This window comes from Pleurodeles waltl, chromosome 9, assembly GCF_031143425.1.
Source record: "Pleurodeles waltl isolate 20211129_DDA chromosome 9, aPleWal1.hap1.20221129, whole genome shotgun sequence".
Taxonomy (NCBI): domain Eukaryota; kingdom Metazoa; phylum Chordata; class Amphibia; order Caudata; family Salamandridae; genus Pleurodeles; species Pleurodeles waltl.
In genome coordinates, this window is record NC_090448.1 from 657612883 (window position 1) to 657627952 (window position 15070).

The 15070-nt window shown below is 45.5% G+C and overlaps 1 long non-coding RNA gene across 1 annotated transcript in view; it reads left to right on the forward strand.

Moving 5' to 3' along the window:
* The first annotated feature begins 8850 nt into the window (after positions 1 to 8850).
* Positions 8851 to 15070, forward strand: part of LOC138259829 (uncharacterized) — an 80923-nt gene continuing 74703 nt past the window's right edge. The window contains exon 1 of the long non-coding RNA XR_011198764.1: positions 8851 to 9047. This is a non-coding gene — a long non-coding RNA (uncharacterized lncRNA). The remainder of the gene's footprint in view (positions 9048 to 15070) is intronic.

The window sequence follows — 15070 nt, forward strand, 5'->3', positions numbered from 1 at the left end:
GCCAGTGCCACCAGGTGACGTCAGAGACTCCTGCTGATAGGCTCCTTCAGGTGTTAGTAGCCTATCCTCTCTCCTAGGTAGCCAAACCCTCTTTTCTGGCTATTTAGGGTCTCTGTCTCTGGGGAAACTTTAGATAACGAATGCATGAGCTCAGCCGAGTTCCTCTGCATCTCTCTCTTCACCTTCTGATAAGGAATCGACTGCTGACCGCGCTGGAAGCCTGCAAACCTGCAACATAGTAGCAAAGACGACTACTGCAACTCTGTAACGCTGATCCTGCCGCCTTCTCGACTGTTTTCCTGCTTGTGCATGCTGTGGGGGTAGCCTGCCTCCTCTCTGCACCAGAAGCTCCGAAGAAATCTCCCGTGGGTCGAAGGAATCTTCCCCCTGCAACCGCAGGCACCAAAAAGCTGCATTACCGGTCCCTTGGGTCTCCTCTCAGCACGACGAGCGAGGTCCCTCGAATCCAGCAACTCTGTCCAAGTGACCCCCACAGTCCAGTGACTCTTCAGTCCAAGTTTGGTGGAGGTAAGTCCTTGACTCACCTCGCTGGGCTGCATTGCTGGGAACCGCGACTTTGCAGCTACTCCAGCCCCTGTGCACTTCCGGAGGAAATCCTTTGTGCACAGCCAAGCCTGGGTCCATGGCACTCTAACCTGCATTGCACGACTTTCTAAGTTGGTCTCCGGCGACGTGGGACTCCTTTGTGCAACTTCGGCAAGCACCGTTTCACGCATCCTCGTAGTGCCTGTTTCTGGCACTTCTCCGGGTGCTACCTGCTTCAGTGAGGGCTCTTTGTCTTGCTCGACGTCCCCTCTCTCTTCAGGTCCAATTTGCGACCTCCTGGTCCCTCCTGGGCCCCAGCAGCGTCCAAAAACGCCAAACGCACGATTTGCAGCTAGCAAGGCTTGTTGGCGTTCTTTCGGCGGGAAACACTTCTGCACGACTCTCCACGGCGAGAGGGATCCGTCCACCAAAGGGGAAGTCTCTAGCCCTTTTCATTCCTGCAGAAACCTCAGCTTCTTCTGTCCAGTAGAAGCTTCTTTGCACCCACAGCTGGCATTTCCTGGGCATCTGCCCATCTCCGACTTGCTTGTGACTTTTGGACTTGGTCCCCTTGTTCCACAGGTACCCTAGATTGGAAATCCACAGTTGTTGCATTGCTGGTTTGTGTCTTTCCTGCATTATTCCTCTAACACGACTTCTTTGTCCTTAGGGGAACTTTAGTGCACTGTGCACTCACTTTTCAGGGTCTTGGGGAGGGTTATTTTTCTAACTCTCGCTATTTTCTAATAGTCCCAGCGACCCTCTACAAGGTCACATAGGTTTGGGGTCCATTCGTGGTTCGCATTCCACTTTTGGAGTATATGGTTTGTGTTGCCCCTATCCCTATGTTTCCCCATTGCATCCTATTGTAACTATACATTGTTTGCACTGTTTTCTAAGAATATACTGCATATTTTTGCTATTGTGTATATATATCTTGTGTATATTTCCTATCCTCTCACTGAGGGTACACTCTAAGATACTTTGGCATATTGTCATAAAAATAAAGTACCTTTATTTTTAGTATAACTGTGTATTGTGTTTTCTTATGATATTGTGCATATGACACTAAGTGGTACTGTAGTAGCTTCACACGTCTCCTAGTTCAGCCTAAGCTGCTCTGCTAAGCTACCATTATCTATCAGCCTAAGCTGCTAGACACCCTATACACTAATAAGGGATAACTGGGCCTGGTGCAAGGTGCAAGTACCCCTTGGTACTCACTACAAGCCAGTCCAGCCTCCTACAACCTCCTGCTAGCCAGGATGGCCAAAAGATTGGCTTTGGAAAGACAGATCCTAGCCATAGAAAGGGAAAGACAAGAGATGGGCCTAGGTCTCATCAATGGTGGCAGCAACTTAAATAGGGTCAGAGATTCTCCTGGCATGTTGAAAATCCCTAAAGGGATTGTGACTAAATATGAAGATGGTGATGACATCACCAAATGGTTCACAGCTTTTGAGAGGGCTTGTGCTACCAGAAAAGTAAACAGATCTCACTGGGGTGCTCTCCTTTGGGAAATGTTCACTGGAAAGTGTAGGGATAGACTCCTCACACTCTCTGGAAAAGATGCAGAATCCTATGACCTCATGAAGGGTACCCTGATTGAGGGCTTTGAATTCTCCACTGAGGAGTACAGGATTAGGTTCAGGGGGGCTCAAAAATCCTCGAGCCAGACCTGGGTTAATTTTGTAGACTACTCAGTGAAAACACTGGATGGTTGGGTAACTGGAAATGAAGTGCATGACTATGTTGGGCTTTATAATTTGTTTATGAAAAAACACATTTTAAGTAACTGCTTCAATGAAAAGTTGCATCAGTATCTGGTAGACCTAGGTCCAATTTCTCCCCAAGAATTGGGAAAGAAGGCAGACCACTGGGTCAAGACTAGGGTAACCAAAACTTCCACTGGGGGTGACCAAAAGAAAGGGGTTACAAAACTGCCTCAGGAGAAAGTGGGTGACACTAGAAACAAAGAAAAAGAGTCCTCTGTAGGCCCCCAAAAACCAGACCAGGTGGGTGGGCCCGAGACACAACCCAAAACAAAGGTGGGTACCAGGGTAAGAACTGGGATGCCACTAAGGCATGGTGCCATAACTGTAGACAGACAGGGCACCACACCAAGGACACTTCTTGTCCCAAAAATAAACCCCCTAGCAAAATCCCAGGGGTGACCAGTGTAGCCATTGGGGATGACTCCTCAGATGAGGTCTTCATAGCCTTCAACTGGAAAAAGGGCCCAACAGGTGAGTTGGAGATTCCAGAGGGAAGTAGACACTTCCACCACCTACTGGTGAATGGAATCCCAGCCACTGCCCTGAGAGACACTTGTGCAAGTCACACTATTGTGCATGACAGGCTGGTGTTCTCAAACCAGTACATCCCAGGTGAGATGGCCAGAGTAAGAGTTAGCCCAGACAGGGTCACTGATCGGCCTGTGGCTTTTGTGCCCATAGAAGTGGGTGGGACTTTTAGCTGGAGAAGGGTGGTAGTCAGTACAGACCTCCCCCTTGATTGTCTCCTTGGAAATGACTACCCAGAGGTTAGTCAGAGCCCAAGAGAGGAACTGGTCCAGTGCCAGTCCTCTCCCAAGGATTCTGAAGGTGCTACCCCTGCAGTAACTGCAAGTAGGCCCCAGAAGAAAAATAAAAGAAAACAGAGTAGGAAAGGTGGACAACCTTTAGCCAAGGTTCCAGCAAGCCAAGGAGATTCTGCTCCAGTAGGGGAGAACTCCAAAAGTGGCACTGGTACAGTCCAACTTGACCCACAAGAAGTCCTGGCTAGTCAGGCAACTGTTAAGCCTGAGTGGGTGGCTCCTCAGCTAACAGAAGAAAGAGTGGAAGAAGGGTGTTTACTACAAGATGTGGTAACCCCCCACTCTAATACAGCAGACAGGCACCCTGAACCCAAAGAAGCCTGTAACGTAGCCCCTTCCCTTGTAGGTGAAGAGCTAAAGGTGTGGTTCTGGCCACTGACAGCTGTCAGTGGCCTCTGCTGGGTGTTAGCCTTTATGGCTGCACTATCCTTGGCATGGTGGTCAGACCCCATGCCAAATAGCAAGTTAGGCCCCCTGACCCTGTTGGTCATGGTGGGGTTACTCCAGCTCTGGGTAACCTCTTTGGGTAAGCTAGGGGTGACCCTGGCTAAGATAAGATTAGCAGAGGTGGATACCTCTAACCCCAAAAAAGAGAGAATGGGTGAAGACATTAAAAGCACAGACAAGCTGCAGTTCAGATTAGGTCCTATCACTGTGGAAGTGGGTCAGTTCCCCAGAGGGAATGACCTGAACAGGAGGATGTAAGGCAGAGTAGGCCCTGCAACAAACCAGCCTATTTCCTCTACTCTTCCTCGCCTGACAGACTAGGAAGACTCTCCCAGCATTGGCTGAGTCTCCTGGCCTGTGGGCTGGGGGGGGGGGGGCTTGTGTAAAGAAATGGCTCCCTGTTGCGGTTACCCCCCACTTTTTGCCTGATACTGATGCTGACTTGACTGAGAAGTGTGCTGGGACCCTGCTAACCAGGCCCCAGCACCAGTGTTCTTTCACCTAAAATGTACCATTGTCTCCACAATTGGCACAACCCTGGCACCCAGGTAAGTCCCTTGTAACTGGTACCCCTGGTACCAAGGGCCCTGATGCCAGGGAAGGTCTCTAAGGGCTGCAGCATGACTTATGCCACCCTAGGGACCCCTCACTCAGCACAAACACACTGCTTGCCAGCTTGTGTGTGCTGGTGGGGAGAAAATGACTAAGTCGACATGGCACTCCCCTCAGGGTGCCATGCCAACCTCACACTGCCTGTGGCATAGGTAAGTCACCCCTCTAGCAGGCCTTACAGCCCTAAGGCAGGGTGCACTATACCACAGGTGAGGGCATATGTGCATGAGCACTATGCCCCTACAGTGTCTAAGCAAAACCTTAGACATTGTAAGTGCAGGGTAGCCATAAGAGTATATGGTCTGGGAGTCTGTCAAAAACGAACTCCACAGCTCCATAATGGCTACACTGAATACTGGGAAGTTTAGAATCAAACTTCTCAGAATAATAAACCCACACTGATGCCAGTGTTGGATTTATAAAACAATGCTCACAGAGGGCATCTTAGAGATGCCCCCTGTATTTTACCCAATTGTTCAGTGCAGGACTGACTGGTCTTTGCCAGCCTAATGCTGAGAGACGAGTTTCTGACCCCATGCGGTGAGAGCCTTTGTGCTCTCTGAGGACAGAAACAAAGTCTGCTCTGGGTGGAGGTGCTTCACACCTCCCCCCTGCAGGAACTGTAACACCTAGCAGTGAGCTTCAAAGGCTCAAGCTTTGTGTTACAATGCCCCAGGGCACTCCAGCTAGTGGAGATGCCTGCCCCCTGGACCCAGCCCCCACTTTTGGCGGCAAGTCCAGGAGAGATAATGAGAAAAACAAGTAGGAGTCACTGGCCAGTCAGGACAGCCCCTAAGGTGTCCTGAGCCGAGGTGACTCTGACTTTTAGAAATCCTCCATCTTGTAGAAGGAGGATTCCCCCAATAGGGATAGGAATGTGACCCCCCTCCCCTTGGGAGGAGGCACAAAGAGGGTGTACCCACCCTCAGGGCTAGTAGCCATTGGCTACTAACCCCCCAGACCTAAGCACACCCTTAAATTTAGTATTTAAGGGCTCCCCAGAACCTAGGAACTCAGATTCCTGCTACCTAAGAAGAAGAGGACTGCTAAGCTGAAAAACCCTGCAGAGAAGACGGAGACACCAACTGCTTTGGCCCCAGCTCTACCGGCCTGTCTCCCCCCCTTTTAAAGACTGCTCCAGCGACGCTTTCCCCAGGGACCAGCGACCTTTGAATCCTCAGAGGACTGCCCTGCTCTAGAAGGACCAAGAACTCCCGAGGACAGCGGCTCTGTTCACCCAAGACTGCAACTTTGTTACAAAGGAGCAACTTTAAAACAACTTGCGTTTCCCGCCGGAAGCGTGAGACTTGCTACTCTGCACCCGACGCCCCCGGCTCGACTTGGGGAGAACAAACACTTCAGGGAGGACTCCCTGGCGACTGCGTGACCGTGAGTAGCGAGAGTTGCCCCCTCTTGAGCCCCCACAGCGACGCCTGCAGAGGGAATCCCGAGGCTCCCCCTGACCGCAACTGCCTGCTCCTCAGATCCCGACGCCTGGTAAAGACTCTGCACCCGCAGCCCCCAGGACCTGAAGGCTCCGAACTCCAGTGCAGGAGTGACCCCCAGGAGGCCCTCTCCCTTGCCCAGGTGGTGGCTACCCCGAGGAGCCCCCCCCTTGCCTGCCTGCAGCGCTGAAGAGACCCCTTGGTCTCCCATTGATTTCAATTACAAACCCGACGCGTGTTTGCACACTGCACCCGGCCGCCCCTGTGCTGCTGAGGGTGTACTTTCTGTGCTAACTTGTGTCCCCCCCGGTGCCCTACAAAACCCCCCTGGTCTGCCCTCTGAAGACACGGGTACCTACCTGCTGGCAGACTGGAACCGGGGCACCCCCTTCTCCATTGAAGCCTATGTGTTTTGGGCACCACTTTGAACTCTGCACCTTACCGGCCCTGAGCTGCTGGTGTGGTAACTTTGGGGTTGCTCTGAACCCCTAACGGTGGGCTACCTTGGACCCAAACTTGAACCCCGTAGGTGGTATACTTACCTGCAAGAACTAACAATTACTTACCTCCCCTATCTGTGAAAATTGCACTGTCTAGTTTTGAAATAGCTATATGTGTTTTATTTGAAAAGTATATATGCTATTGTGATTATTCAAAGGTCCTAAAGTACTTACCTGCAATACCTTTCATGCAAAGTATTACATGTAGAATTTGAACCTGTGGTTCTTAAAATAAACTAAGAAAATATATTTTTCTATACAAAAACCTATTGGCCTGGAATTGTCTCTGAGTGTGTGTTCCTCATTTATTGCCTGTGTGTATGTACAACAAATGCTTAACACTACTCCTTTGATAAGCCTACTGCTCGACCACACTACCACAAAATAGAGCATTAGTATTATCTGTTTTTGCCACTATCTTACCTCTAAGGGGAACCCTTGGACTCTGTGCATACTATTCCTTACTTTGAAATAGTGCATACAGAGCCAACTTCCTACAAAATGCATGTTCAAAATGCAGCTTTTGGTTAGGCCTAGATTTCACTCATACGGGTTATTAATGAATTGTTTTTTATTTTGAAAGGTCTTTAGCATGCACATATTTTTGGCCTGTTCATATTGCTTGCATCCACTTGGTGGTCTTAGTCCACTGTTTTTTCCTGTTCGGCTCAATGGGCAAACAACGTCTTGTTTGAATCCTAGTGCCTCTGGGTGCCTGGTTGGCTTCTGAGGGTATCATTCCTTTGCTTTGGTATGATTGCCAGCTTTATATTCAACACCATTGATTCAGATGGTGAGTCTTTGCCATCACTTTCTACAAGATGACAGTGGTATCCGTTTTCCTTTAATTGTTCTCCTATGCTCCTTCTGTGGTCTTTTAGTAGGCTATACATTTAATGAGTTTCATCCCTGTCACTAATGGCAAAGGAACTCTCTGTTGAGGGTATTAACTATTCTGGCTGTGTTTTTTCTTTGCTTTCTCTCCCTAGTTAACAGGATTTTCCTGTGGGCCCTTTTGCTGTGTCATTCTAGTTGAAATAACAAAAGCGGAATGGAGTGGCTGACTAGGGGTGTTATTTTCATTCTGTTTCTGGCACAGCGTTTCTTTGTGGGTATCTGAAGGGTCCCACGTCTCTCCCCATTGTCCTCATGGAGTGGGTACCTTCTCCAATTTCTATTATTTTCCATTCTTCATGGTTCTCTATTATTTTCTGGTGACTCCCTCCACTTCTTCTCTGTGTATAGTATTTTTGTAATTTTGTAATCTGCCCTCATGCTATTATAGTTAAATGGTTAGGTCCTAATCTCTGGCTTTTAATTCCATTGCCCATGGTGATCTTGCTACTCGCCTACAGTCATGGTGTTGGTTTGGGCTTTTGTATGGTTTGCTTCATGTGTTAAGGTGGTCCAGGTGGAATCAGGATTTTGTGTCCAGCCCCAGTTACCCTGCTTTGCTTTGGAAGTATTCCTTCCATGTTTGAGTGTGACTTTCCAATTTTTTGGCTGGTATATCTCGGTGTATTCTGGATTGTAACAATCATTCCCCTTTGACACATCCTTATAGAATAGGGAATGGGAGTAGGAAGGGGCTGAGGAAGTAATGACTAGATTGCTTACTGGTAATCTTCATTACTCCGATACTCCTTTCCACATCCCAGTACATAAATCCCAAACCCTCCCAGAGGCATTTTTATTGCGCTTCTGTTCAGTGCTTGTCACTACAGGGGATGGAGTGCACTGAGAGACGGAGCCTATGGAGTGAGTAGGTCAAAATGTTTATTTTGGAGATATTTATGGTGCTTTACTTGGGATACCTGGTCTGAGGAAGCGAGGCCATCTAGAGTAACTACTGGGAAGAAGAAGGCAGAATTGGAGTAATGAAGATTACGGGTAAGCAATCCATGCTTTAGTCTACTCATTGTGCCATATGTTATGTGGATAGTGACATATGTTTGAGTTTTAAAAGCTTAGGGTGCACACGCCTTTGCAAGTGCTTTGGCATACATGCCAACATTATAAACATGAAACAGGGAGTTTTTGAAACAATAATTAGGAGTCTTTATTTTCCTCAACGACCTACATTGAAAAGGAGGCAATTTTAGGAGGGGAAAAAATAAAAGCATCTTTTGCCTTCAAAAATTGGCAGCCTTCCGCCTGAATTTGATCCATTGAATATAGGCTAAAAAAAATTAACTGTCCGTTTGATGTAAGAATGGCATCTCATTTGGTGACTGTGAAAACAGTCACTGCTGTAAAGCAAGCAATCACTGAAGAAGCAATTTAATGCATTTGGCGGGTGTATTGTCTGCTTTTTACCTGTGTTCGCAAAGGCCTCCAACACTTTTAACGGAGTAATCGGCTTTCAAACCTATATCATCCACCCAAAATGTGTTTATTCGCTATTGACCTTAATGGGAAAAACTAAAACGCCTGCCTACCCGCATTTTTGATGCACGCGTTTGAATAACATGCCACTATTCGAACTTGCAACCAGTACGTTAGTCTGAGACACCTCCGACACGTTAGACTACCGATTAGGTTCTTGCTTTTAGCGATTGCCATATTTTGGCCAGGCAAAATCTTCTATTAGGTTCTACCGTCCGCAGAAGTATGCCTGATCCTAACATGACCACTGCTCTTGCGCATTCAGAAATGTGAGGCTTTTATTTTAGTGTTCAGCTACCGCTTTCTGAAAATCACGTGTCTTGACAGGGGCTTCCCCGTTCTGATGTGTGTGACGTTCTGGGCGAGGCAGCCAATGAGAAGGAACAGCCGGTAGCAGGGGATTTCCAGGCCGATCTGCGTGCAGGTGGGAGACAGAAAGTAGAAGGCAGAGGAGTAAACAGAATCGTGCGATGAGGAACCAGAGGGATGCGTCGAGGAGCGGGTTTTCGGGGTCAGGTAAGGAGCAATACTGAATTTGGGGTGTTGGAAGGAATCGGACATCACACCAGAAAGGCTGTGGTGAGTAGTGGAACTGACTCTAAATAGTATAGGATTAGGGTATCTGACTGACTCTGGATGGAGTGGCAACATCATTCACATCAGAGATATGGGTAGGAGGGGACAGGAATTTGGACAGTCGGTAGGTAGAAATAGCTGTACGAATCCTGGTGGGAAGTAGAGCAACCGTAGTGATGTTGTTAAATATTGTGGTGGGAGTGGCAGAGATTACACTTTGGTGGGGTTAGTATCTGTTGTCATTGATGAACGGGACGGTGTGACATCATTCATCCAAAAGAAGACACTGTGACAGAAACCTTCAGCTTATCTTGCTGCTGCAGTGCTCTAAAGAAGGTGATGGGGGTAACAAGTGATTTGCAACATCCAGGATAAAAACCCCACAGTGGGGGGTTCTAATTGTGCAAAACAGTGTGCTTCACTGTTTATGATTGTTTTGAAGGGAGACAAAGCTTGCCTAATAACGCTGGTATGTGAGACTGCATCTGTGTGCACTTCAAAGACAATCTGTAGCAACTGACAAGGCAAACACTGCACATTTTCTTGACTTGCAAGTGGATTTATTTAGTACTCACTACTCCTGAGAGGAAATACACACTAAATAAATGCTAAAAAGGTAAGAGTTTTTTGTTTCTTAAAATGCAGTGACCATGGGGCCTTTCAGACTTTTCTTCCAATAGCAACTTTTATTGGGGGTGTTTGTGGATCTAAAAATGCCAAGTACTGATTAAAAAGATCAGAACTTGAAAAATTATGTTGGCAAAATAGAGCTGGGATGGGTAAATAACAAAGATGGTCAGTGGGTAGCAGTCCCAATTCCCTTGCTGCCTGTCGTTTTTTATTTGTGCAGTAATAAATAGAGCAAACCCAGTCCAAAGGCATCAGGGTGCTTTACATGAGTGCTGATTACATTACACAAAATATGATTATTTTTAGGCAGAAGGAGATTAAGTGATTTGCCCAGGATCACAGGATGGTGAGTTGATGCAGGGTTTCAAACATCATTTCTGAGTTCCTAATTTGGCAATTTCAGCCATTAGGCTAAGTCTTTTCAGTTAGTATTAACGTCAGTGTCGGCTGGTGTTCTTTGAAAATGATGGGGTGTAATACAGCCCAGAAGTTCACCCCATTTTTTCCTGAAATTTGCCTCATTCATACTCACACCATCTTAGACGGAGACCCAGAATAACACATATTTTGCAATGGGTTTGCATCACAAAAGTTTTTTTTTAGTGTACTTTCCAGACTAAAACCTGTTTTTCACTGGAAGGTTGCATTAAAGTAATGCAGGGCACTGCTAAATGTTTGTCAGCGTCAAGGGGGTGTTTCAGGGGTGGTACATAGGCATTCCCATTCAACAACCCCTGATTTTTTATGCAAAATCCTATCAACTAACAATAGTAGACTTTTCCCATTTTGCAATTGTGCTGCTCCCTATGGCACACTTCCCAAGTAGGAAACGTTTTGAAATTCGTAAAAGCACAGTATTATGTACTGGAAGGGCACCCAGTACAAAGCCTATGGATGATATGTGAATCCTACACCTTTTAGTCTTCTTTGTCAACATTTTCTATTCACTGATTTACACATGTGATTCATTGACTCTGTATGTGTATGTGATGTTAAGTGTTCCAATACCCTGCACTGGTAAGAGAGGTGCTATCAAACAGATGAAATGCATGTGAGAAAGGGGTTACAGTGAAATGAGAGGATCTGTTAGAGGGTGACAGGTGAGGGAATCATTGAAGAGTCCCAATAAAGATTGCGGTATCCTGGTGCACTGTAAGGTCATAATTTACTATGCTCTGCAAAAGAATACAATTGCCTGTATAATGAAAAATGTGTTGTAGAATGCACATTGCCTTTTTTTCAAACTTTTCTTGGGGGGATAATCCCCCAAACCCCACTGTAGTGGCCAGACTTGCTCCCAATACACCCAGTGGCAGCTAGTGTGACAACATTGTGGATGATGCCAATACCCATCTCTAAGAAACATTTTGGTCATTAGCACACTTTTGTTTTTAGCAAATTAAGCACTGGGTTGAAGTGAGCTGTTTTACATATGACATATTTACCTGGCAGCTACGTTTCAGAACTGTAAACAGTGGTCTAGTCCATTTTGAAATTATGTTTAATGTGGAACAACAAAAATACCTTCAGATACTGAAGGAGCTTGCATTTTATATACTCACTTCCCTGGCTTTATTGAAGCAGGCAAATCCCAAAGTTAGTGAATAGAGGAGTAAAGCATAAAACTTGTGAGGGCAGCTCAACTTCAAGGGTGCGATAGGTAGGATTTCTTGCAGGAGCCTGTGTTGGTGCATAGACTCTAATCATTAATAAATGGCTTGGTGGCACCACAAACAAAGGGAAGAACTCCAACCATGGTGCACTCAAATCATGGTCCCGAGTGGACAAAAGCTCTGTGTACTCCCCTATACTGCCAGCTGTACCTTCCATCTTCCTGCTAGACAGCACCAGGCATCTGTTCAGATGAAGGAATACGAGCTTCACACTGGCTTAGGATGTAAGCGTTGTGCACTGGCGGAAGCTATAGGAGTCCATTGAGAGCAATGCCGCAGGGTTATGGGCATGCACACACTTTTCCACATGAATGGGTCTACTTACAAGTCTCTTTCTGGCTATCTCAATCTACTCCTGTAGAAGTGTCTTATGCTGTCTGTGCTTACCATACCAAGAATACTTTAATTCTTTTACATGGCTACAGCTCCTTCACTAATATGGCTGCCAACACTACTTTCCATGATGAATTTCTGTTAAACATAGCTAACATTTAAATCTCTGCACCTTCTCCAACCTTCTTTCTAACAGTGAGAAAGTTTGGCTTAGGTGTAAGGGTGCACGTTTATAAGAAAATTAACCTACAGCTAACAAAATGGCAACTGGCACTATAGCTGTAATTTACAATATTTCCTCATTTTGCTCACAGCAGTGCTTAGCCATTTTAAAGAAGTATTGCAGGGCCAAAAACTGAAAAAGTATTAATTGAACACTACCTTAGATGACAGAAAATACCACATTGAGAAAGACATTCCTCCCCACCATTATTGCTGCTCCACATTGTTGAGTACAATCGAGATTACTGAGAAGTCATTACAACTTCAAGTAGAAATGTTCGTATTCCATGTTTTGATGCTTTTAATTGCACAAAAAGCAGTGGTGTAAAACCCATGTTATTTTAAGGAACCATGGAAAATATTTCACAGTTACATGTGAAATTCAGATTTTGTTGTCTTAGCGGTAGCTCCCAAATGACTACGCAGAGGTTTTACATGATCTAGACTACTAGGATTATGCAGCTTGGCCGATCAAGGTTATCTTTATAATATGCAGAAAAAAACACAAATTATGTGGCACTTTGGGGGTATCATTTTTATTTGTTTGAGCTAGAAACAACAATTTTGTTTAAATCTGCATATTTTGTAATTTATGTGCCAAACTCAGTAACTTCATAATTATGCTGTAAACTCTACAGCTACAGATTCACATAAATCCACTAATCTCATAAATTGCCTATTGTTTTATCAAGAATGTATTTGCTCACGATTTCAATTCCAGTCAATGCCCGTTGTTAGCTGCACTTTGAATAAACCAGCTTACTATATAGAAAACATATAATGGATACATTGTTGCTGCCAACTCAGACTTCTGGTGACATTTACAAACCAGGTGGCCAAAGATAACACCAGAACCCCTCAAATATAGTATTGGACCAAATTACACAGTTACCCGTTATGCATGCTCTGTATATACTTAACTTTAAACCATTGTGTATATGCAAATAGATACACCTCAATCGTAAACAACTGGTCGCTCAATTAGGTGCTACCCATGTATATCACAGAAATACCAAATAATTTATACTCTAATCGCTAGACAGCTTGAGGAATGTGGCCTTATGGCTATGTTAAAACATCCATAGAACATGGGTATTCACAAAATAAGGTCAAATAAAACAGAGCTTTTTTGAAAGTTTTATTACATCACCTAAGGAAAGAGATGTTGTCTTGAACTGTTGGTGAGCCCACCTCATTTTGTGTGACAGCCAGATAGAAGCCCTCCACTACTTTCTTTAGTCTGATTTATTCTTCACACCTCAAGTCTACATCTCAATGTCTGTGTGTGCACTTTCTAGGGCACATTAGGACTTTTGCCCCACACACATCATCTTGTTCCCTGGAAACATTTATCATTATGAAGATCATGCTACTTTTCATCAGAAAATACACTTTTCCAGTAAGCTTTCTTTTTTGTGCATCAGACAATCACAGGACTCGCTTGGTACCAACCAACTTGCAGGCATCCAAAGCTCCCAGGTGAACCGGACACTAAGTTCCAGCAGTGCTCAGTGTCTTTGGGTAATGCTCTGGAGAAGACAAAAGATGTGGCTTTAATGTACTAACACATGAAAGAACAGGCAGGCATATATGCCTTTTCGATGTATTAGCACATTAGAAGGATTTATTGACATTCAAATGTGTATTCTAATACTGCCTCGGCTTCCAGTGTGCAAAATGGTAGCCCCACCACCACTGAAAAAGGTGCTGTGGGACACGGGGAAAATTGGAATGCATGCAATAAAGACTCACTAAATTGCTGACATGCATTATATTATTATCTTAAAGTTAAACTGTTAATGTAAAGCATGTCACCGATTTAGCATACATTCAAAAGAATTAAAATAAGTATGCGTACCTTCAGGTATTTTTGAGTGCTCACGTAGCTAAGGAGAAAGGAAATGGTGAAAACAAGGCTAGCTATCAATAGTGCAGCAGGTAAAGTGGCCACGCGGCCCAGGAGCCGGAAGGTGGGAGCACTCAAAGTGAATTACGGCAGTATTTTACAACCAAAACTATGTGAAAGGGGGACATGTTTCTTCCCTCCACAGTGCCCATTTGTAAAGTGGGCATAATCTCGAAGGAACGCCTGTGCATGGAAATCTGCGACATTCAGCTGATTTTTCAAAGCATGAACTGATTCTCATAAATGATGGTCCGCGTGCCCTTCATTGAGTAGATGAAGACGGAAGGTCTCTGGCCTTTTGAAGGAAGAAACTTCAGAGCCTGGGATCATTAATGATGAATGAAGTAACAATACCCGCACTGTCCATAAAGATAAGTGATACAGACCCGATAGCTTAGTTGGACACAAGCAGCCCTATCACTCACTCCCGAGAGATTGTCAAAACATCCAGAGGGTATAGTGTAAGAACCTTTAGAGGAATTGCTTCAGCAACACCTGGTTCTGCCGAGTCCGCGGCTGGGAAAAGTACAGCTTTTGGGATTGGTTTTGAAACTGCAAAATTATTGTTCAGTTGCTAACTAAGGCGGAACGAAGCAAGTGTGTACCGTGCAAACAACCAAACGGAATCACATTGTTCAGTGAAAGAACGGAAGTCCCCACCATAATGTGGTAGCCACCTGGCTTTGAAGAGGGTGCCCCAATCAATATCCATTGATGCAGATCCCGCCCACGGACACCACATGGCTCTTACCAGTCTTGGAGGACGCTAGATTTTTCAGTGCAAGTTAATATCTCCCACTCGTCATTGTAGACGATTAATTCAGTTCCTACAATTAGTCTTTAAAGGGGGCGAATGAAATTGTTTTATAAGTACTCCCACTTTGGACAGGCGGGGCACCAGAAGCCGCTGCTGTGATTTGCCCAGGATTACACAAGGCACAGAATAGAGACTGACTATTCCTCTATGGCACTAGACCTCGAAGATTTCGGCCCCCTTCCTACTCCGGGGAGGACCCCACTGACTCAGACTCCCCGATCACACAGGCGGAGCCTATGCGATGCATAGACCTCAATTCACCAAAATGCCAGGGCTAGCGGAAGTGACATCACATGCCATTTCATCGCTACATTTACTCACACAGATATGCTTAGATTCAGTCATGCACACACACTCTTTTACATAAGCACACACTCGCACG